Source organism: Sus scrofa, chromosome 10, assembly GCF_054392235.1.
Source record: "Sus scrofa isolate SSC_HxYL_T2T_F1_AM1 chromosome 10, Sscrofa_HxYL_maternal_Yorkshire_Landrace_v2.0, whole genome shotgun sequence".
In the NCBI taxonomy this organism is placed as follows: Eukaryota; Metazoa; Chordata; class Mammalia; order Artiodactyla; family Suidae; genus Sus; species Sus scrofa.
In genome coordinates, this window is record NC_139392.1 from 33720333 (window position 1) to 33742348 (window position 22016).

General features: G+C 43.7%; 1 protein-coding gene across 25 annotated transcripts in view; it reads right to left on the reverse strand.

Annotated features, from left to right (window-relative positions):
• LOC102162336 (uncharacterized) overlaps nt 1–22016 on the reverse strand; it is a 91338-nt gene that overhangs the window by 56215 nt on the left and 13107 nt on the right. For 13 of the 25 annotated variants that reach the window (XR_014818301.1, XR_014818292.1, XR_014818293.1 and 10 more), the window contains exons 2-3: nt 2460–2792; nt 1315–1459 (exon numbers count right to left, since the gene is read on the reverse strand). The gene's annotated coding sequence lies outside the window, so the exon portion shown is untranslated. Of the gene's footprint in view, nt 1–1314; nt 2353–2459; nt 2793–18267; nt 18375–20598; nt 20717–21760; nt 21885–22016 lie in introns of those variants that run through there. The other 12 variants (XR_014818298.1, XR_014818307.1, XR_014818302.1 and 9 more) reach the window with 5 other exon arrangements.

The window sequence follows — 22016 nt, forward strand, 5'->3', positions numbered from 1 at the left end:
TTCTCCGACATTTCTAGCTAAGGTCATGTTTCATGTTTTATGCATATTTCACTATGAACATAATTTGAGCAATTTGACCGTATTCTGAGTAACTTTTGAAAAAAATTCAGTGCTTCAGCTTATCTCCAACACAAAGGGAAATATTTTGTGCAAAGCAGGAATCAGGTAGTATAACAATAATGATTAACAAGTACCACTGGTTATGATAACCAATGACAAAGTAATAGCTAACATTTGACCATTTATTTTGTTAAGCTGGTTTTCTAAGCACTTTGAAATATATTAACCAATTTATTTCTCAAAATAATTCTATAGTGAACATTCTCTTATTAGCCTTATCTTCTACTGAGAAAACTGGAACACAGAGAGATCAAGTTGTCAGCCTAAGACAAGGCAAGACAGCACAGCTATTAAGTGGCACAACCAGGATATAAATCTGGACAATCTGGATTCAGAACTTATACACTAAACCACCATAATTTTGCCAGTTACATGTTGGCATCTAAAACACAGGTGTCTTCTTTCAAGCAACAACCAGAACACAACACTACAGATGTGTCAGGACCAGGTTTCACTACTTTATCAAATCAGATCTCTAGAAAGCTACATGCCTGGACTCTGGCTGCTGGAGGTATGCCTTCAGAAAAAATAGCAACATATTACTATACTCGCTTAATGTATATTATACTCTTGCTTCTTTTGATGGAGAACAACAGAAGTATTAACCACAGAAAATCTTTTTTTTTTTTTTTTTTTTTTGTCTTTTTAGGGCCGCACTTGTGGCACATGGAGATTCCCAGGCTAGGGGTCAAATCGGAGCTGTAAATGCCTGTCTCCACCACAGCTACAGCAACAGCAGATCCAAGCTGTATCTGCAACCTACACCACAGCTCATGGCAACGCTGGATCCTTAACCCACGAAGCGAGGCCAGGGATCAAACCTGCATCCTCATAGACACTAGTCGGGTTTGTTAACCATTGAGCCATGACAGGAACGCCAACAAATCTCTTCATTGTTAAACAACCATTATCAAATATATTAATATCAATGTCCATGAAATTGCCCTTAAAATTTCATTTCTATGGAAAGCCTATCAAGACTTTTTTTTATCCATAGTAGTCTGCCTTAATCTAAATTATCTAATTATAACTCTATAGTTAGATTACTCAATTTTCCATCTTTAATTAACTACTTTTATTTTAGGCCTCTTATCAAAAACTAGGTTAAATCTTTTTAGTAGTGGGTAGAATACAAATGAAATAAACCTTCTTTTGACCTAATTATCACTGAAAATATTTTGAAAATATAAATACCTTATTATGCTATAACATATTTTGTTACAGAAAAAGAAAATCTTAGCTCCTCTTTTTGAAGTGAGTTTTTCAGTTCATTCTGTTCCTTATGTGCGCATTCTATCTGTACTTCAAGGTGATGCTTTAAATCTTTGCAGGTTTTCTCCTAAAAAAATGGAAACTATATTATGCCGAAAATATCTGTAGTAAAATAAGACTTTTGGTTTACAAGCTTATAAGGTCGTTAGAAGGAAATAAACCAGAATTGCTGATCATTGAAGATGGGACAAAATAATCCCATTTCATTAATAAAAACAGGCAAGTATTATAGCAGTAAGGAAGGAGGAACAGGAAAAGGCTAAGTGTTTCAATCATCAACCAAGAGTCACAATAAATAATTTAGATAGTATTTGGGCAAGATTTTAGAAAACTTTGGTTTGGAAGCCACATTTTTTGTCACAGAATTAATTAAATTAAATAACTTATGTGGTTGTGGATATGGTTTGGTTTTTTTGATCACATCTGTGGTGTGCAAAAGTTCTCTGGCCAGGGATCAAACCCATGCACACCACGGCAATGACCCAAGCCACAGCAATGACAATGCTGGATCCTTAACTCCCTGAGCCACCAGGTAATTCCAAATTATGCTATTTTAAACGTAGAATAATATGCTTCAAAAAAAAGGAAGCAAGGAAATTCTTAAAAAGAAAGTGTTGAAATGATAAATAAAAATAATCACATATACTTTAAGAGGGAATGTGTACAGATAGATGTTTTCTCCAAACAGAAAGGAACATAAAAGTAACATGAAAATCTTTTTTTTAGGAGTTTCCATTGTGGCTTGGCAGAAATGAATCCAACTAGTAACCATGACGGTACGGGTTTGATCCCTGGCCTTTGCCTCACCCAGTGGGTTAAGGATCTGGCATTGCCATGAGCTGTTGTGTAGGTCACAGATGCAGCTCAGATCCCACATTGCTGTGGCTGTGTTGTAGGCCTGCAGCTGTGGCTCCAATCCAACCCCTCCTGTGGGAATTTTCACATGCCATGGGTGTGGCCCTATAAAGCAAAAAAGAAAATGTCAAATATGAATTAGGCAGAAGAATCAGTACATTTTAAATATTATCACTTCTGCTTAAAAAAAAAAGTAAATATAAACAACTAACCATATCTAATATAGCAGCTTTTCCCTTCTGACTTTCCTTTTCAAATTCACTTCTGGAGTTCTTCAAAGAATCAGAAACTTTTGATAATTCCTCTTTTGCTGCAGAAAGCTCTGTTACTAGAGTTTCTTTCTCCATCTTCACTTTGTGTAGTTCTGTCACTGCTGCTTGAATTTTGTTATTCAATTCTTCCTGCTGCATTTTTGCATTTTGACTTAAATTTTCTATTTTCTTGTTTAAGGATTTTTTTTTCCTTCTTCTTGCTTGGTAAGCACTTGCTTAATATTTTCAAGTGCTTCAGATTTCTTCTGTAGATCCAACTTTGTACTGGATATGCTATTTAAGAAAAAATTTAATAATGCATAATTTATCACCTCTAATTTACCATTCAAAATAAATTATTACTTTTTTAAACTTTTTTGTATCCTTAAGAAGTAAAAATAATAATTTAATGTATCAAGCCAGTACCACCTCACACCAGTCAGAATGGCCATCATTAGTAAGTCTACAAATAGCAAAGGCTGGAGAGGGTGTGGAGAAAAGGGCACCTTCCTACACTGTTGGTGAGAATGTAAATTGGTACAACCACCATGGAGGTTCAATAATATGGAGATTCCTCAGAAAACTCAATACAGAACTACCATATGACCCAGCAGTCCTATTCCTGGCCATATATCGAGACAAAACTTTCATTCAAAAAGATAAATGCACTCCCATGTTCACTGCAGCACTATTCACGATAGCCATGACATGGAAACAACTTAAATGTCCATCTACAGATTAATGGATTAAGAAGATATGGTACATATATACAATGGAATACTACTCAGCCATAAAAATGAATGAAGTAATGCCATTTGTAGCAACACATATGGAACAAGAGATTCTCATACCAAGTGAAATTAAGAAAAAAGAGGAAGACAAATACCCTATTTCATTTAAACGCAGAATCTGAAATACGGCACAGGAGTTCCCACTGTGGCGCAATGGAATTGGTAGGATGCAGGTTCAATCCTTGGCCCAGCACAGTGGGTTAAAGGATCCAGCATTGGTGCAGCTGAGGCATAGGTCTCAGCTGCAGCTTAAATCTGATCTCTGGCCCAGCAGCTCCATGGGCAGCCCCTCCCCCCTCAAAAAAATGGCACAAAATGAACCTATCTACAAAAGAGTAACAGACTCCCAGACTTACAGATTTGTGGTTGCCAAGGGGAAATGGGACAGACTGGGAGTTTGAGGTTAGTAGAAGCAAACTATTACATTTAGAATGGATAAGCAATGAGGTCCTATTGTATAACACAGGAACTATATCAAGTCTCAGGGAACTATATCTTGGAAGATAATATAAGAAAAGTAATATGTATATATGTGTGTGTGTGTATGTATATATACATGTATATGACTGGGTCACTTTTCTGTACAGCAGAAGTTGGTACAACATTATAAATTAACTGTAATTTTTTTTTTAAAAAAAGCAAAAAAAATTTAGTCAAAAAATAATAAAACCACACAACCAAAAAAATGCCGTAGAACATCTGTTCTGACTATTTAACAGATAAAGAAGATTTACCTCAAGTAAATAAATTAGTGGTAAAGTCAAGACCATCTAACGCCCCTGACTTAATCCCCAAAGAAAACTGTGCATAGAGCAAACCTAGCCTACGACAGCCAGAAAAGTTTTCCCTGTACTCTAAAGAACCTATTAACCCCTGAACATACAGAAATTTGCCTCCTTCCTTGAAAACATAAAACACATTATATCTTTGAAACGACTTAAACTTCAAAACACATAAGGTAAGTAGGAAAAAAATAGAAGAATATCTCATTTCAGATAGAGGAAGGACAAAAGATTTATTGTAATCTTAGAACCTAGCAGATTATGTAAGAGATTTGTTATTATTTGCCCCTTAAAAAATGCTTTCTGTAGCTAAATCAGTAAAAATTTATAAGAATAAGGAAATGCACATATTGCTGTAAGAGTTAAAGACTTCTCTTTTCATAAAATGAATACAATTATGTTTATATGCATATCAAAGGAAAAGCACATATTAAAGATCAACAAGTTTCTAAAGAGAAAATAAAACCAGATGCAAAGTAGTATTTCTAGAATGTATCCTCTTTCTAGTGTATTTTACCATCAATGTACTTACTATAAATTGAACAGTATGTTAAAGAGAGATTATTAAAAGCTATATCAGCCACATAATTGAAGTTAGGTATTAATACAATACCAGAGCTGCACATATACCTTGAAAATTTCTAACTTTTAGTCCCAGAAACTTACTTTTACTTTCTAAAAAGTAGCTAGAAAAGTGAACTACATTCATAGGATCCTGTACCGCACTGATTTTTAAAGGTCTAAACAGAAAAGTCATTGTACTAATTATTACTTTACCATTTTAATATAATTAAAATCCATGTCAAGCAACCTTGAAATTAGGACTTGATATATTTATTCACTATGCTATTTAACTTTCCCACAAATAATTATTATAAAATCATATGACTATGTGAATCAAAGACAGCAATAGAAATAAAGGCCTTCATAGTGACTGCAAAACTTAGCTGTTTTTTTAAAGTCACTTAGTAATAAAAAAACAAAACAAATCAAAATGAAAAAAAAAAAAACCACACATGATCTGGGAAACCTTAACACTCCGTTCTCAGAAACTGATAGAAATGACCAGAAGGGAAAAAATGGCAAGGATATGGAAGATTAGAACAATATTATCAACTACCTCAACCTAATTGATATTTATGGAATACTTTACCCAACAACACATATGTGTACCCATGGAAAATTAACCAAGATACGCCATATACTGGGCCCTAAATAAAACAGTTTGAAAAGTCTGAGTATGTTCTCTGACCTCAGTGGAATTAAATGAGAAACCAGTAACAGTAAGATATCTACAAGAATCCCAAATATTTGACAAGTAAACAAAATACTTCTAACTAACCATGATCAAAGAAGAAATCACAAAAGATATTTGAAAATATATTAAACTGCAGAGGAATGAAAATATAAGATGGAAGTTGGTGGGCTTGAATAGCATCAGTGGCCCTTGAGAAAGGTGGGCCCTGTGCCCTGTTATGTGGGCTGAGCCTTTCAACCAAGGTTGAGGGTTTAGTCAAACTCTAGATATGTTTACCTAGCTTGCCTTTCTTAGGTAGTACTCTAGAAAGGCAGGACCCAACATAGGAAATGTTCGTATAAAGGGAAAAAACAAAAAAACAAACAAAAAAAACCTTAGTAGAAGTGGAAAGAACCACTGATCCCATAAGTGTCCTTGGGAAAGAGAACAAGAAGCAACTCAGAGGTCACCTTCAAAGACACATGACTGGCTTCCAGAGGTGACAACCAAGTTAGTGGGTGATACAAAGGATCAGGTGTACTCTCCAAACGTCAGCACTGGAAACTATGATGTTATCAGTGAGAAGAAATGCCATTTGCACCTGTATATCCTCAAATTCACAGTATCAGGACCCAATGTACTAGATATGAGAACAAAAAAATTTTGTCATCCCTCCCAAAACAAGGATGCAACCATGAAGGTGTAAAACAACTTAATTATTGATGGGTTTTATTTCATTTCTCTGAAAGGTAACTTTCCCACGCACCCAACTTCCATCTTTACTACTGAGAGTCAAAAATCTTCATGCTCTTGCCACAGATCAAGTCCGTCAACACAGTCGGAATGGAATATTTGGCATTTAAAGACAAAGTCTGCTGAAATGTGACTGGTAACAAGCCCTCCTATTTAACCATATTATATGGATTTATTTTTATTCATGTTAATATAAGCAGTTTATAGAATCAAGTAAATCCTTAAAGATGTGATGATAAAATTGAAATCTTAAAAATATGTTAATTCTTAGTTTACAATGCTCCCCCTTAAGTCATTAAGCTTATGTTTCTTTCTCCACTTCAACTTGTTTACTCAATTCTGTAGCTCTAAGCTCTAAATCTGTGTTCAGTTGTCTTTGCTGTTGTAGATCCTGCAAAGCTTGCTCCTTGCTTGCTTTAACTTCAAGTGAATCAGCTTCCAATTTCTATTGAAGAAATATAATAACAACTTTAATGTCAATTATCTACTATAACATTATACCACTTTTGTTTACATTCAAACTGGTGTTGACATAACACACAAAAATAGCCAAAAATATCTGTTATAATAAAAAATACACTCTGAAGCTTTCACTGAATAAAGCTGCCATTTATCATGGAATATTTAAGAAAACCTAGCAGCAGGCTTCCTATAGGAGAAGCAGTCACTGAGTTTTTAATTTTCAAAATTAACTCTAAGAGAAAAACTTAAAATAATTATATTTGTTACCTGCGTAAAATTTATTAACTAAAGTCCGAAAAAACTAAGTAACAGGTTCACACATGGGCCCACTTAAAATATGTACTCCTTTATAATCACAGTTAATAATACTGACATAATTAGAACTATTCACAACTAAAATGCAGTTGTCATGTCATCCTTCTCATTAACACCTATTGACCGTAAACATAAAACCAATTAAACTTCTGATTTTGCTTCTTCAATCTCTTCATCTAGAGATCATTGTTCTTCACAGTGTGATTTTTGTGTCATTCATGTAGATATAACTGTGGGCACTTTTACAAATTCACAAAAGTCAGGAGTTCCCTAATGGCTCAGCAGATTAAGGATCCGGCATTGTCACTGCTGCAGCTCAGGTTGCTGCGGTGGTGCAAGTTTGATCCCTGGCTGAGGCCCTTCCACATTCCATAGGTGAAGCCAAAAAAAAGTCAAACTGTTAAGTACATAGTTCAAAAATCTATGAGCAAGACATTTTCTTGTATAGCAGTAAAAAATTTTGTGCCCTAAATATTTTATAAGCCAATCTAGGTACCTGTAGTTCTTACTCAAGGCTTATATTTGACACTCAATGTAACTATGTTAATTCTATGTAACAGATGGAATACGTCCTAAAACAATGATTAGAAAAAATATCTAATATCCAATGTTGTGATAGGTTACAATAAATATTATTGGTTCTAAATAACTATTTTTAAAAGATACTTAAATAGACTTCTCATGAGACGCCTTCATCTAAAAAATTAGTTTTTTGTTTTTTTCAACCATTATGTCGAGTAATTTGTCATGCCATGTTATTGACCATAAAGAAAATAAAAAAAGGAATGCAGAGAAGATCTGAAAATGTAATTTTCTTCTTCCACGTTATACTGATGTGGATGTGGATGTATACAAATTCAAAGCCCAGGATTCTACAGTTGTACAGAAGTGCTTTATCTGACAGTGGAGGTATAACTTATATATATAGTAACTTGAGAAATTTTTAACTTACAGCAGTTTTAATTTAAAGGACAAGGGACTCAGGTCAAATCCTTCTCTCATATGTGTAGCCACTTAATCTCTTTAGCTCCAAACTTTCATCTGGAGTTGTATTAAAGAAAGAAGTTTACCATAGTGTAAATTATAATAAATTTAAATGATATTAAATTAGAAACAAAACCCAAAGAGTATAAATGTAAAGTTTAAAATAGGAAGAAATATGCCATCCCTGAATATTATACTGGAATAAAGAGGGAAAGAGACAGGAATGATATAGCAAAACAAAAAATAAGTTCCTCATAATTACAGAGTAGATCCCTGGTTGGCTGTCTCTTTGAAATATTTACACATACCATGGAACCAGTATATATGTTAACTGCTATTTGCAAAAGCCCTCCTTTAACAAAGAAGTTAAAAGTAAAGATGGAATTCAAAAATCAAACAAGAAAAAGCACAGGTAATTTTTTTTGGTTCCCAGGCTAGGGGTCAAATCAGAGCTATAGCCTACACCTAGCAATGTCACAGCCTACAGCAACATCAAATCCAAGCCAAATCTGCAACCTACGCCACAGCTCATGGCAACGCCAGATCCTTAACCCACTGAGCAAGGCCAGGGATTGAACCTGAAACTTCATAGTTCCTAGTTGGACTCATTTCTGCTGCGCCACGATGGGAACTCCATTTATATATTTATTTATTTATTTATTTATTTATTTATTTAATTTATTTTTGTCTCTTTGCTATTTCTTGGGCAGCTCCCGTGGCATATGGAGGTTCCCACGCTAGGGGTCTGATCGGAGCTGTAGCTGCTGGCCTACGTACGCCAGAGCCACAGCAGCATGGAATCCGAGCTGCATCTGCGACCTACACCACAACTCATGGCAACGCCGGATCCTTAACCCACTGAGCAAGGGCAGGGACCGAACCCGCAACCTCTTGGTTCCTCGTCGGATTTGTTAACCCCTGCACCATGATGAGAAATCTTTCTTTTTTTTTAATTTTTAAAACTTTTACATCACAGCTTAACCTTAGTTTGAAAGTTTGAAATCTTAGATTCCATCTGAGTCATCAATTACATTGCTACAGGAACAGAAAATATGGCGAAATTCAGTTTCTTTTATACAAACCCTAATTTGACCTTCTAATTCTTCAGTTTTCTGTTCTAAAGAGAGATGTTTCTCTTTATATTCTTTAAGATGACTTTTCACCTGACTGCCATATTCTTGCTTATCCTGCAAATGTGTAGTGACCTGAGCCAGTTGAGTAGTGACTTTATTCAACTCCTTTTAGAAAAGTAAAATTAAAGATAACTTCAGTAAGGATTACTTTACTCTAGTTCCCAAATGATCGGTTAAAGTAAAATAGAAAATTCTAATTTTATCGAAGAAACTACTTTGAGTAAGACAATAGATAAGTCTATCAAAGGTTAAATTTACCCACCAATATAAAGGACCTGAACTGAAGTTATACACAGCCTGAGATACTAAGTTTACATACCTAACAGCTCAATTAACTTTCTCAAGGAAGAGTTACTTTAGGAGCCAAAAGATACAGTAGAATATTAAATAAGCTAACAGTAAAATAATACTGTCACAAATAAATATTATCAATGTTCAAGGCAGCATTTTTTAATAATTTATTAATTATAATGATAACATAATGTTCATTTGGAATATCTAGTTGCACAGGGAAAACAAAACAAAAAAAATACTAGGAAATCCACTACCCATAGATAATCACTATTAATATTTTGATAAATTTCTTTCTAGTCTTCTCTGTATGCTAGTCTCTATTTTCTGATTTGTATGTTTAAAATAACAGGTCTTGCTTTACATAGTGTTTTATTGTAACCTTTGTTTTTCCATAACAATGCATCATGAACCTGACATTATTTTCTAAAATATCATTATACATCACTACATAAATTTCCGTTTTATTGATACAGACCATTTTTTAGCCAAAGTCTTATTTTACAGTCTTAGGTTGCTACAAAACTTTCTGCAGAGATGCAAAGTATGATTATTCCTTAGGGTAAAGGACTAAAGGTGAGCTAAAGAATAAGAAAAATCCGATACGGGAGGACAAGATGGCGGAGGAGTAGGGGGACACGCTCGCCCTCTCACACAAACACAACAAAAAAAGCACATCTACAGAAGAAATGACTCACACAGAACAGCAACCAATCGCTGGCAGAGGAACCTAAACTCCAATAACGGCAAGAAGTTCGTGAAATTATTGGGCAGAACGGGAGAAAAGAGGAGAGTGAGAGAAGGTGAATCCGAGTGGGATGGGCGCTCCCGAAAGGGAACTGCGGAGGAGAAAGGGATCCCGCACCCTGGAAAGTCACCTACACGGGGGAAAGATCAAACGAACCGGAGGAATCTCCAGATGCAGAGAAGAGTGTAGCAGTCAGTAAGTTGGAGTACGGAAAAACCCATCAAGAACCCAACGGACCATCTGAACTACGGGCAAAGTCACCAAAAATTGAGACGCCTGGTTGGGGGCTGGGCACCGAGACCTTGCCTCTGAAGGTTAGTCCCCGAGAGGAGGCCGGGGGACGCCTGGGTGGGGGCTGGGTACCAAGACCTTGGCTCCAGAGATTAGTCCCCGGGCTAGGGGGCGGGGCAGAGCGGAAACTGCTTGGGAGGTCTCTAAACCATTTGAAGGGGCAGAGACTGCCTGGGAGACTAGAAAACAAAGCTGTCGCAGAGGAAGGGAGCAATACTCTAAGGGCGGGGAAGTGGAAAGCCGCCTCAGAGGGAACCTGGGAGAAGAGCCTGGTCTGCACCCGTGCTGGGGAGGGGAGAGAAGAAGGGGTGGGTCCCCATAGAATACCCCCCACACCACAGCAAGCTTACAGGTCCGCTAGCTAGCAGAAAGCTGCGCTTCCCAGTGCATCCCCCCCGCCCCCACCACCCCCTATGCTCTCGCTGGACCTGGGGCAACCTGCCATCCAGGAGGGCTGGTCTCAACAATTGCCTGAAGCCTACCACCACAGGGGCTGTCCCTGCACAGGCCTGCTTGCCCTTTGGAGGGGCTACACTTCTGCAGAGCAGCACCAAACACCACCAGCACCCTAGAAAAGGCCTGCAGCCCAGAAAAGCTAGAACAAGCCTAGCCAGACTGTGAATAGATCGGCCTAATTCTCTGACGGTTTTTCTGAGACGGGCTGCCCCGGGGAGGAGCCTCTTGGGTCTCCAAGGGCCTTGCTACCCGCCCAGGCCCCCAGGGGGTGCTGAGAGCTAGTGGACCCGCTGCATAGGACTGCCAGCTCCAGGCAGGACCCCCTGCAGCCCAGAAAAGCTGCAACAAGCCTGGCCGAGTTGGGAAAAGATCTCAGACGGTTTTTCTGAGTCGGGCTGCCCTGGGGAGGAGCCTCTTGGGTCTCCAAGGGCCCTGCTACCCGCCCAAGCCCCCAGGGGGTGCTGAGACCTAGTGGACCAGCTGCATAGGACTGCCAGCTCCAGGCAGCACCCCCTGCAGCACAGAAAAGCTGCAACAAGCCTGGCCGAGTTGGGAAAAGATCTCAGACGGTTTTTCTGAGTCGGGCTGCCCTGGGGAGGAGCCTCTTGGGTCTCCAAGGGCCCTGCTACCCGCCCAAGCTCCCAGGGGATGCCCCACTCCCGTGAAATAACTGCTCAGCACCACCAGCCCCCTGGAAGGGCCCCTGCGGCCCAGAAAAGCTGCAACAAGCTCAGCCAGACTGTGAAAAGATTCACCTACATCCTCAGGCTGTCCTTCTGAGTTGGGCTGCCCTAGGGAAGAGCCTCTCAGGTTCTCAGTGACCCAGATAGCTTCTCCAGCCCCCAGGGGGTGATGCACCCCTGAAGAGCAGCTGCCCAACACCGCCAACTCCCTGCAAGAACCCCACAGCCTAAAAACACCAGAGCAAGCTCTGCATGACCAAGTGAAATCTGCTACCATCGTGGGGTGGACCTCCCAGTCCTGTCTGCCCTCAGGAAGTCCTCCATTGCTTCAAAGAAACACTGTTAGCCCCATCAACACTCCAGAAAAGCCACACTGCCTTAAAAAAGATTGACCAACAACGCCAGCCCTCAGGAAATATTCCACGGTAGTGACAAGGCAAACACTACCCGATCACGGAGAGTACAACTCCAAAAGGAGAAAGAAAACAACAAGCAAGATGAAGAAGCTGAGAAACCACCCCCAGTCAAACCAACAGGAGAACTCACCTCAAACAGTCAACAATGAAACAGATCTCTGCAGTCTGACAGACCTGGAGTTCAAAAGAGAAATAGGGAAAATACTGAAGGAATTAAGAGAAGATATGAACAGTAACGCAGATACCCTCAGAAAGGAACTAGAAAATATAAGGAGGAGCCAAGAGAAACTAGAACATTCATTTGCAGAGACGCAAACTGAACTAACGGCAGTAAAAACCAGAATGAATAATGCAGAAGAACAAATCAGTGATATGGAAGATAGAATAATGGAAATCACTCAATCCGGTCAACAGACAGAAAACCGAATCAAAAAACTGGAAAGCAATATAAGAGACCTATGGGATAATAGAAAGCGGGCCAATCTACGCATAATAGGAATTCCAGAAGGAGTAGAAAATGATAAGGGAATGGAAAATATATTTGAAGAAATTATCGATGGAAACTTCCCAAATCTAAAGGATACTGGGTTCAAGATACAAGAAGCACAGAGGGCCCCAAACAAACTGAACCCAAACAGACCCACACCAACACACATCATAATAAAAATGGCAAAAGTTAGTGATAAAGAGAGGATCCTAAAGGCAGCAAGAGAAAAACAGAATGTTACCTACAAGGGAACCCCCATAAGAATATCAGCTGATTTCTCTACAGAAACACTACAGGCCAGGAGGGAATGGCAAGAGATATTTAAAGTGCTACAAGGAAAACATATGCAACCTAGAATACTTTATCCAGCAAGAATATCATTTAAAATAGAAGGGGAAATAAAAATTTTTCCCAACAAACAAAAACTTAAAGAATACAGCAACACAAAACCCAGGTTAAAGGAAATTTTGAAAGAGCTTCTCTAAACCAAAAAGGAAGGAAAGGGAAGAAAAAAGAAAAGAAAAAAAAAAAAAAAGAAGAAGAAGAGGAAGAACTAGGACTGAGGAAATTGCAATCAGAGAGCAGTCACTCAAATAAGCCAGCATACAGATTTAATCATGAACATACTTCAAACAAAATAAAATTAAAAAGAAAAAAATAAAAGAGTCATCAAAACCACAAAATGTGGGCAAGGGATGTTAGGAGGTAAATAACCCTTTTTGTTTGTATGTATGTCTCTCTTCTTAATTTTTAATATAGTAATGAAGTGTTTGAACTTACAGGACCATCAGGCTAAAACACACAATTATGGGAAGGGGTTAGCATACTTAAAAAACAGGGCAACCACAAGCCAAAACCAAATATTGCATTTACAAAAAATGAAAAAAAAATACACTCAAGCAGATAATAACAGGAGACCATCCAACAAAAAAAAAAAAAAAAAAAAAAAGAAAGGAAGAATGGAGAACCATAGAATCAACTGGAACACGAGGTTCAAATGGCAATAAATAATCATCTATCAATTTATCACCTTAAATGTCAATGGACTGAATGCCCCAATCAAAAGACACAGAGTGGCTGAGTGGATAAAAAGGCAAAAACCTTCAATATGCTGCCTACAAGAAACTCACCTTAGGACAAAAGATACATATAGATTGAAAGTGAAAGGGTGGGGAAAAGTATTTCACGTCAATAGACATGACAGAAAAGTAGGAGTCGCAACGCTCATATCAGACAAAATAGACTTTAAAACAAAAGACATAAAGAAAGACAAAGAAGGACACTACTTAATGATTAAGGGATCCATCCAAGGAGAGGATGTTACTATCATCAACATATATGCCCCAAACATAGGAGCACCCAGATACATACAACAAATATTAACAGACATAAAGGGAGATATTGATGAGAATACAATCATAGTAGGAGACCTAAACACCCCCCTCACATCAATGGACAGATCCTCTAGACAGAAAACCAATTAAGCAACAGAGATCCTAAAGGAAACAATAGAAAAGTTAGACTTCATTGATATCTTCAGGACACTACATCCACAAAAAGCAGAATACACATTCTTTTCAAATGCTCATGGAACATTCTCAAGAATCGATCACATATTGGGACATAAAGCGAATCTCAATAAATTTAGGAGCATAGAAATTATCTCAAGTATCTTCTCTGACCACAATGCCATGAACTTAGAAATCAACCATGGGAAAAGCAAAGAGAAAAAACCTACTCCATGGACACTAAACAACATGCTACTTAAAAACCAATGGGTCAATGAAGAAATCAAGAAGGAAATTAAAAACTACCTTGAAACAAATGATAATGAAGACACAACCTCTCAAAATCTATGGGATGCTGCGAAAGCAGTGCTCAGAGGGAAATTTATAGCAATACAGGCCTTTCTCAAAAAAGAAGAAAGATCCCAAATGGACAACTTAACCCTCCACCTAAACGAATTAGAAAAAGAAGAACAAAAAAGTCCTAAAGTCAGCAGAAGGAAGGAAATTATAAAGATCAATGAAGAAATCAATAAAATAGAGATTCAAAAAACAATAGAGAAAATTAATAAAACCAAGAGCTGGTTCTTTGAAACGGTGAACAAAATTGACAAACCCCTGGCCAGACTCACTAAAAAGAGGAGAGAAAGAACCCAAATAAACAAAATTATAAATGAAAAAGGAGAAATCACAACGGATACTGCAGAAATACAAAAAACCATAAGAGAATACTATGAACAACTATATGGCAACAAGTTTGACAATCTGGAAGAAATGGACAATTTTCTAGAATCTTACAGCCTGCCAAAACTGAATCAAGAAGAAACAGACCAACTGAACAGACCCATCACTAGAAATGAAATGGAAGAGGTCATAAAATCACTCCCTACAAATAAAAGTCCAGGACCAGATGGATTCACAGGCGAATTTTATCAAACATATAAAGAGGAATTGGTGCCCATCCTCCTTAAACGCTTTCAAAAGGTTGAAGAAGAACGAATACTGCCAAAGACATTCTATGATGCCACCATCACCCTCATTCCAAAACCAGACAGAGATACCACCAAAAAAGAAAACTATCAGCCAATATCATTGATGAGTATAGATGCAAAAATTCTCAACCAAATCTTAGCCAACCGAATCCAACAACATATCAAAAAAATTATACACCATGACCAGGTAGGGTTCATCCCAGGTTCACAAGGATGGTTCAACATACGCAAATCAATCAGCATCATACACCACATTCACAAAAAAAAAGTCAAAAATCATATGATCATCTCAATAGATGCAGAAAAAGCATTTGACAAAGTTCAACATCCATTCATGATCAAGACCCTCGCCAAAGTGGGTATAGAGGGAACATTCCTGAATATAATCAAAGCCATTTATGATAAACCCACAGCAAACATAATACTCAATGGGGAAAAACTGAAAGCCTTCTCACTCAAATCTGGAACAAGACAGGGATGCCCACTCTCACCACTGCTCTTCAACATCGTTTTGGAAGTCTTAGCCACAGCAATTAGACAAACAAAAGAAATAAAAGGCATCCATATAGGAAGAGAAGTGTTAAAGCTGTCACTGTATGCAGATGACATGATTCTATACCTAGAAAACCCTAAGGACTCAACCCCAAAACTCCTTGAACTGATTAATAAATTCAGCAAAGTGGCAGGATATAAGATTAACATTCAGAAGTCAGTTGCATTTCTGTATACCAGCAATGAAATATTAGAAAAGGAATACAAAAGTACGATACCTTTTAAAATTGCACCTCACAAAATCAAATACCTCGGAATACACCTGACCAAGGAGGTAAAGGACCTATATGCCGAGAACTATAAAACCTTAATCAAAGAAATCAAAGAAGATGTAAAGAAATGGAAAGATATTCCATGCTCCTGGATTGGGAAAATCAATATTGTGAAAATGGCCATTCTACCAGAAGCAATCTACAGATTCATTGCAATCTCGATCAAATTACCCATGACATTTTTCACAGAACTAGAACAAACAATCCAAAATTTTATATGGAACCACAAAAGACCCAGAATCGCCAAAGCAATCCTGAGAAACAAAAACCAAGCAGGAGGCATAACTCTCCCAGACTTCAAGAAATACTACAAAGCCACAGTCATCAAAACAGTGTGGTACTGGTATCAAAACAGACAGACAGACAGACCAATGGAACAGAATAGAGAATCCGGAAATAAACCCTGACACCTATGGTCAATTAATCTTTGACAAGGGAGGCAAGAACATAAAATGGGAAAAGGAAAGTCTATTCAGCATGCATTGATGGGAAACCTAGACAGCTGCATTCAAAGCAATGAAACTAGAACACACCCTCATACCATGCACAAAAATAAAATCAAAATGGCTGAAAGACTTAAATATACGACAGGACACCATCAAACTCCTAGAAGAAAACATAGGCAAAACACTCTCTGACATCAACATCATGAATGTTTTCTCAGGTCAGTCTCCCAAAGCAATAGAAATTAGAGCAAAAATAAACCCATGGGACCTAATCAAACTGAAAAGATTTTGAACAGCAAAGGAAACCCAAAACAAAAAGACAACTTACAGAATGGGAGAAGATAGTTTCAAATGATGCAACTGACAAGGGCTTAATCTCTAGAATATATAAGCAACTTATACAACCCAACAGCAAAAAAACCAATCAATCAATGGAAAAATGGGAAAAAGACCTGAATACACATTTCTCCGAAGAAGATACACAGACGGCCAACAAACACATGAAAAAATGCTCAACATCGTTGATTATAAGAGAAATACAAATCAAAACAACCATGAGATATCACCTCACACCAGTCAGAATGACCATTAATAAAACCACAAAGAACAAGTGCTGGAAGGGCTGTGGAGAAAAGGGAACCCTCCTGCACTGCTGGTGGGAATGTAAACTGGTACAGCCACTATGGAGAAGAGTCTGGAGATACCTTAGAAATCTATACATAGCTGGGGCTCCGCTGCCATCCTCACCTCCCGCCCCCACGCTCGCGGTGGCCCTCCACAGTCCCTGTGCGCTCCCTTCCCCTGCACGCACCCAACCCCCACGCCTGCGCCGCCCCCAAGCCGCTCCCCGCCACCCTCCTCCCGCCCAAAACACGCACCTTTCCCCCAAACACTTCCTGGGACCTTCCCTCCCCTTTTCCCAAGCATCCTAGGCACCCTCTTCCCTTCTCAAAAAGATAAACACAAACCTACCTTGGACCTGCCCGCTGCAGCCCTGCTCACGCCCTCAGCTCCTTCACCCATGCTCGCTCGCCGCGGTGTCCCTCAGCAGTCGCTCCGGGGGCTCCTTTCCCCGGCACGCACGCAACCCCCACGCACGCCACGGCACGCACGCAACCCCCTCGCACGCCACGGCACGCACGCAACCCCCACGCAGGCGCTCTGCACAACCGCGTCCCCGCCCCCCTCGCCCCTCTCTGCCCCCACCCACACCCCCCCCCCTTCCTGGAAACTTTCCCCATCAGCTCAAAGGCATCCAACCTACCCACCCCTCTACCCCCTTCTCAAACAAACAATCAAACGAACAAACACACACAGCAAGCCAAAAACCAAAACAAAAAACACCTCACTTGAACCTGTCTGCTGGAACTCCACTGACAGCCTTACCTCAGTCCCCCCCTGCTCCCCTGGCCCTCAGCACTCCCTTCAGCTCTCCCTTCCCCTCTGTTCAGGCACTACCCACAAGCCCCTCCCAGCTGCCCTGGCCCATTCCCACAGGAACCCCTCTGGGCTCCTTTCCTGACATCCTTCTGCTCCCATGTGCTAAGGGGTCCTCATCCTCCACCCTCTTCCCCCTTCACAACAACCAACCAAAAACCAAAAACCAACAACAAAAACCACCACCACCACCACCACCACAGCAGCCACCAAAACCTACCTTGAACCTATCCCCTAGAATGCCCCTCACAACCTCCCCGCAGGGCCCCAGGCTCTCCGTGTCCCTCTCCATTCCCTCCGGCCTCCCTTCCCCTGCACCCACGCAACCCCCACGCACGCTCGGGGGGCAAGGGGTGCCTGCCCGCCTCCACGCTCCCCGCACTCGCACAGGCCCAACCCTTCCTAGGACCTCGCCTCCACTTTTCCAAGGGATCCCATCCACCCTCTTCCCGCCTCTCAAAACTAACCCTAACTTCAACCTCTCAGCTGGGGCTCCGCTGCCATCCTCACCTCCCCTCCCCCACGCTCGCGGTGGCCCTCCCCATTCCCTCTGAGCTCCCTTCCCCTCCACGCAGCTAACCCTCCTGCACTCAACCCCCATACCTGCCCTGCACTGAAGCCGGTCCCTCCCCAACCACGCACCTTTCCCCCAAACACTTCCTGGGACCTTCCCTCCCCTTTTCCCAAGCATCCTAGGCACCCTCTTCCCTTCTCAAAAAGATAAACACAAACCTACCTTGGACCTGCCCGCTGCAGCCCTGCTCACGCCCTCAGCTCCTTCACCCATGCTCGCTCGCCGCGGTGTCCCTCAGCAGTCGCTCCGGGGGCTCCCTTCCCCGGCACGCACGCAACCCCCACGCACGCCACGGCACGCACGCAACCCCCACGCAGGCGCTCTGCACAACCGCGTCCCCGCCCCCCTCGCCCCTCTCTGCCCCCACCCACACCCCCCCCCTTCCTGGAAACTTTCCCCATCAGCTCAAAGGCATCCAACCTACCCACCCCTCTACCCCCTTCTCAAACAAACAATCAAACGAACAAACACACACAGCAAGCCAAAAACCAAAACAAAAAACACCTCACTTGAACCTGTCTGCTGGAACTCCACTGACAGCCTTACCTCAGTCCCCCCCTGCTCCCCTGGCCCTCAGCACTCCCTTCAGCTCTCCCTTCCCCTCTGTTCAGGCACTACCCACAAGCCCCTCCCAGCTGCCCTGGCCCATTCCCACACGAACCCCTCTGGGCTCCTTTCCTGACATCCTTCCGCTCCCATGTGCTAAGGGGTCCTCATCCTCCACCCTCTTCCCCCTTCACAACAACCAACCAAAAACCAAAAACCAACAACAAAAACCACCACCACCACCACCACCACAGCAGCCACCAAAACCTACCTTGAACCTATCCCCTAGAATGCCCCTCACAACCTCCCCGCAGGGCCCCAGGCTCTCCGTGTCCCTCTCCATTCCCTCCGGCCTCCCTTCCCCTGCACCCACGCAACCCCCACGCACGCTCGGGGGGCAAGGGGTGCCTGCCCGCCTCCACGCTCCCCGCACTCGCACAGCCCCAACCCTTCCTAGGACCTCGCCTCCACTTTTCCAAGGGATCCCATCCACCCTCTTCCTGCCTCTCAAAACTAACCCTAACTTCAACCTCTCAGCTGGGGCTCCGCTGCCATCCTCACCTCCCTCCCCCACGCTCGCGGTGGCCCTCCCCATTCCCTCTGAGCTCCCTTCCCCTCCACGCAGCTAACCCTCCTGCACTCAACCCCCATACCTGCCCTGCACTGAAGCCGGTCCCTCCCCAACCACGCACCTTTCCCCCAAACACTTCCTGGGACCTTCCCTCCCCTTTTCCCAAGCATCCTAGGCACCCTCTTCCCTTCTCAAAAAGATAAACACAAACCTACCTTGGACCTGCCCGCTGCAGCCCTGCTCACGCCCTCAGCTCCTTCACCCATGCTCGCTCGCCGCGGTGTCCCTCAGCAGTCGCTCCGGGGGCTCCCTTCCCCGGCACGCACGCAACCCCCACGCACGCCACGGCACGCACGCAACCCCCACGCAGGCGCTCTGTACAACCGCGTCCCCGCCCCCCTCGCCCCTCTCTGCCCCCACCCACACCCCCCCCCTTCCTGGAAACTTTCCCCATCAGCTCAAAGGCATCCAACCTACCCACCCCTCTACCCCCTTCTCAAACAAACAATCAAACGAACAAACACACACAGCAAGCCAAAAACCAAAACAAAAAACACCTCACTTGAACCTGTCTGCTGGAACTCCACTGACAGCCTTACCTCAGTCCCCCCCTGCTCCCCTGGCCCTCAGCACTCCCTTCAGCTCTCCCTTCCCCTCTGTTCAGGCACTACCCACAAGCCCCTCCCAGCTGCCCTGGCCCATTCCCACACGAACCCCTCTGGGCTCCTTTCCTGACATCCTTCCGCTCCCATGTGCTAAGGGGTCCTCATCCTCCACCCTCTTCCCCCTTCACAACAACCAACCAAAAACCAAAAACCAGCAACAAAAACCACCACCACCGCAGCAGCCACCAAAACCTACCTTGAACCTATCCCCTAGAATGCCCCTCACAACCTCCCCGCAGGGCCCCAGGCTCTCCGTGTCCCTCTCCATTCCCTCCGGCCTCCCTTCCCCTGCACCCACGCAACCCCCACGCACGCTCGGGGGGCAAGGGGTGCCTGCCCGCCTCCACGCTCCCCGCACTCGCACAGGCCCAACCCTTCCTAGGACCTCGCCTCCACTTTTCCAAGGGATCCCATCCACCCTCTTCCCGCCTCTCAAAACTAACCCTAACTTCAACCTCTCAGCTGGGGCTCCGCTGCCATCCTCACCTCCCTCCCCCACGCTCGCGGTGGCCCTCCCCATTCCCTCTGAGCTCCCTTCCCCTCCACGCAGTTAACCCTCCTGCACTCAACCCCCATACCTGCCCTGCACTGAAGCCGGTCCCTCCCCAACCACGCACCTTTCCCCCAAACACTTCCTGGGACCTTCCCTCCCCTTTTCCCAAGCATCCTAGGCACCCTCTTCCCTTCTCAAAAAGATAAACACAAACCTACCTTGGACCTGCCCGCTGCAGCCCTGCTCACGCCCTCAGCTCCTTCACCCATGCTCGCTCGCCGCGGTGTCCCTCAGCAGTCGCTCCGGGGGCTCCCTTCCCCGGCACGCACGCGAACCCCCACGCACGCCACGGCACGCACGCAACCCCCTCGCACGCGCTCTGCACAACCGCGTCCCCGCCCCCCTCGCCCCTCTCTGCCCCCACCCACACCCCCCCCCTTCCTGGAAACTTTCCCCATCAGCTCAAAGGCATCCAACCTATCCACCCCTCTACCCCCTTCTCAAACAAACAATCAAACGAACAAACACACACAGCAAGCCAAAAACCAAAACAAAAAACACCTCACTTGAACCTGTCTGCTGGAACTCCACTGACAGCCTTACCTCAGTCCCCCCCTGCTCCCCTGGCCCTCAGCACTCCCTTCAGCTCTCCCTTCCCCTCTGTTCAGGCACTACCCACAAGCCCCTCCCAGCTGCCCTGGCCCATTCCCACAGGAACCCCTCTGGGCTCCTTTCCTGACATCCTTCCGCTCCCATGTGCTAAGGGGTCCTCATCCTCCACCCTCTTCCCCCTTCACAACAACCAACCAAAAACCAAAAACCAGCAACAAAAACCACCACCACCGCAGCAGCCACCAAAACCTACCTTGAACCTATCCCCTAGAATGCCCCTCACAACCTCCCCGCAGGGCCCCAGGCTCTCCGTGTCCCTCTCCATTCCCTCCGGCCTCCCTTCCCCTGCACCCACGCAACCCCCACGCACGCTCGGGGGGCAAGGGGTGCCTGCCCGCCTCCACGCTCCCCGCACTCGCACAGCCCCAACCCTTCCTAGGACCTCGCCTCCACTTTTCCAAGGGATCCCATCCACCCTCTTCCTGCCTCTCAAAACGAACCCTAACTTCAACCTCTCAGTTGGGGCTCCGCTGCCATCCTCACCTCCCTCCCCCACGCTCGCGGTGGCCCTCCCCATTCCCTCTGAGCTCCCTTCCCCTCCACGCAGCTAACCCTCCTGCACTCAACCCCCATACCTGCCCTGCACTGAAGCCGGTCCCTCCCCAACCACGCACCTTTCCCCCAAACACTTCCTGGGACCTTCCCTCCCCTTTTCCCAAGCATCCTAGGCACCCTCTTCCCTTCTCAAAAAGATAAACACAAACCTACCTTGGACCTGCCCCTGCAGCCCTGCTCACGCCCTCAGCTCCTTCACCCATGCTTGCTCGCTGCGGTGTCCCTCAGCAGTCGCTCCGGGGGCTCCCTTCCCCGGCACGCAGGCGAACCCCCACGCACGCCACGGCACGCACGCAACCCCCACGCAGGCGCTCTGCACAACCGGGTCCCCGCCCCCCTCGCCCCGCCCTGCCCCCACCCACCTACACCCCCCCCCTTCCTGGGAACTTTCCCCATCACTTCAAAGGCA